This window comes from Ammospiza caudacuta, chromosome 7 (assembly GCF_027887145.1).
Source record: "Ammospiza caudacuta isolate bAmmCau1 chromosome 7, bAmmCau1.pri, whole genome shotgun sequence".
NCBI classification, from domain to species: Eukaryota; Metazoa; Chordata; class Aves; order Passeriformes; family Passerellidae; genus Ammospiza; species Ammospiza caudacuta.
The window spans coordinates 30,206,552-30,209,604 of NC_080599.1; positions in this window are offsets into that span (position 1 = coordinate 30,206,552).

A 3,053-nucleotide genomic window follows, 5' to 3' on the forward strand; every position below is an offset into this window, starting at 1 on the left:
GCCATCTGTCTGTCCTGCCACCAGCCAGGTTGCTGCTACAGTGCTACCTAGAAAGCATTTTTCAGTGAGAAACCAATGCCTTTCTCAAACTGTCCAGTCTGACTTAGAAATCAGCTCTTTTTCCTCAGATTTTGTGAAAATACAAGAGATATTTTCATCATCAGGTGAGCTCCTTGGCAGAGGCAAAGCTACTCCAACTCTGACTGTACTTCTGCTTTGATCTCAGCCAGAAATCTGCTTTTATCAGGTTCAGTAAGCCCTCTTTTGCCACTATACTGCACTGTAGGATTTTAAAAAACCATTTGGAGAATAAAACCTGGGTATCATGGGATTTTCTCCTTTTTCTGATAAGGCACCATTCCAGAGTGGAATCTGGACAGCTGCTACCATTTGGCTTCGTTGACATATTCAGCAGCTGCACTTGCATTTAGGGTAATAAAAGTCTGCAAGATTCTTGAACATCATTTAAACTGAGCTCAGGTTTGAAATAAGGGAGATTATATATATAAAATAATACCTAAAAATAATAATAATAAATGAGTAACAAGAAAGATAGCAAACATGTGAACTCTAAACTACAACTGGGAATGTATGTATTTTGAATCAATTCTTCTTCGCTGACCATTGTTCTTCTAAGAAGTTTTTACAGAGAAATTAACTCAGTTCCTACTGAAGCGACAAATGAGCTGTTAATGGAATCATTCGAGCCAGAGGTTTGCTATTTTAGTCCTGATGCCATTCCAAGTGAACTTTTTAAGGTAAATGTTGCTATTCTGTGCTTACATCATGATAGTAGACTGCCTACTTCAACAAAATGCTTCAGAATAACTCTCAAGATTAATTCTGTTTATGTCTTATAAATAAAACATAGAAGTGTCACTGCTATACTCATTTACATGTCAAAAACCATCAAAACCAAAGGTGTGCATTTTCTTTTTTAAAATGCCTTGAAGATGGCATATTAACTTTCCTTGTGACAATGGCAGACCTTGGTGTCTGCCATCAAGGCCACTCTTTCTTTGGCTTCAGCATATAACTAAAAGGACAGAAGTCATTTGAAAGAAAGGTAGTGTGGTGGACCTATGTTGATCAGCTGAAATCTGAACCAAGAACCAAGAATGAGTAAAATGAATAGCCATTCAAAAATCACTGATTATCACCTACTTTGTAAGATTGTCCCATTTCAGAAAAAAAAAACCCCATTAATAATAATTTAGATAAAATAATGCTCAGCTGCCAGGTAGTTGCTTTGGTGAGAATTAATCTTTTGCTCTTTGGAAGGAGGAGGTAATGATTAAGATTTTTTAGTTGAGGAGCAATAATACAAACAGGGAGCCTTCCTGCCATCACTGGGTAAGAATGGATATTGTGGCAGAGATATATTATACCAATACCACTGTGAAGTTGTGGGTGAAGTGAGGAAATACACTCAAGTTTGGTGATAAAATTAACAAATGTAGGATGGAGATGTCAAGTCTGGAGTCATTGTACTTCTCTGTAAATAATTTAGTCCTGAAGTAATGTCTTCTGTCTGAAAATAGCTATTTGGCCATTTTATAGCAGTAGGCTAACATTTTCAGAAATAGAGAAGTTTGGAGTGGTAGGTGACTCTATGCTCCTTACAAATGCATATGTCTACTGAAATAGAGTATCTAGACTCTTAATGAAATGTACCTTGAATAATTTTCCACCTTTTAACTTTCTCTTGTAAGAGTTTAAAAACATAAGTTGGAAGAGTTGCTGACGTGATAGAACAAATGAAGTTTTAGTTATGTAAAGCTGACTCAAGTTACGAGCTCTTATGCTGAGGAAGGAATCATTGCAGTGCAGGCTGCAGACTCCTTCTGGCTGCTGGTGCTCAGTTGTTGTTTTGCACACACACACACATGCAGAGCCTTGCATGAGGACAATCAGACCATTGAAAAAACCATTCTAGGAATCTTATATTGGTTTTGGTTTAACCAGAGATAATATCAGAGTAAAGCTTTTGCTGTTGAAGGACTGTTTTACTGTTGATTTATTTTCTTCAGTGTAATTCGGTTCTGTTCTCATTTTATTTCAGTGGCTTTAGATCAGGCCGTATCACTAATTTCAGCTCCATTTAGTTTCCCTGGTAACATTTTATTTTTAGCATCATTATGTTTCAGAGATCTGTCATGGAGGGTTCATTTTAATTTTATTTTATATGTTTCATTTCATGGCAAAATGGTAAAGCCCCTAAACCCTAGTCTGTTCCACAAAATGTCTATAAATATAAAAAAAATGTGACCATCTTATGTGGTTAAAATTTTTATCACTTTGCAGCTACCTCCCTCCATGGATTCCATGGAAGATTTTCAGGATGCAGGTTGTTAGACATTCATGCATTTTTAAATCTTTTGAAAATCATTACCCCTTTCTGCACTAGAGATGTGTTATTCTGATTTTTCATATCTACAACCACAGCAGGCCCCAAACTCTCAGCAGCACAGTGATTATAAAATAATTGGTCTGGCTGAAAAGGAGGAATACTTCTCTCATTCCTCTTCAGCACTAGTCACCTCCTCTCTCTGCAAATTGTCTGGACAGAAGTAAAGAAGCTGTGGAGATTGTATCTGTTTCCACTTCTAGGTTCTGTTTAATGACATGTAGTTGTATAGTCACCCAAGTGCCTTGCCTAGAAATTTCTTCAATCTCTGTTAGGAATGTGACTGGCTGACATTCTTGGTTTGGAGTCTCCAGCAATGATTGTATAATGGGATTATAGTTGCAGGTGTCAGGGTTCTTTTTTCCTTTTTCCTTCAATATTACTCGCTTGTCCTTTTGACACAAAATGACTCTGACTTAAAGAACAAATGTAGCAGTTGGTAAGAAATTTTGTATACTCATTTAAGTAACTAATGTTTATTCCTCTTAACCCTGAGACACTGGCCAACCACCTTGACATAAAGCATTGCTTGAGAACTTAGACTGAATTTAGTGGGAATGAAAATAACTCTGCTAAAAATTAATTGAGTGAAAAATTATTAAAACCACACAAACAAACTACAACACCCTCAGTGCAATATCAATAT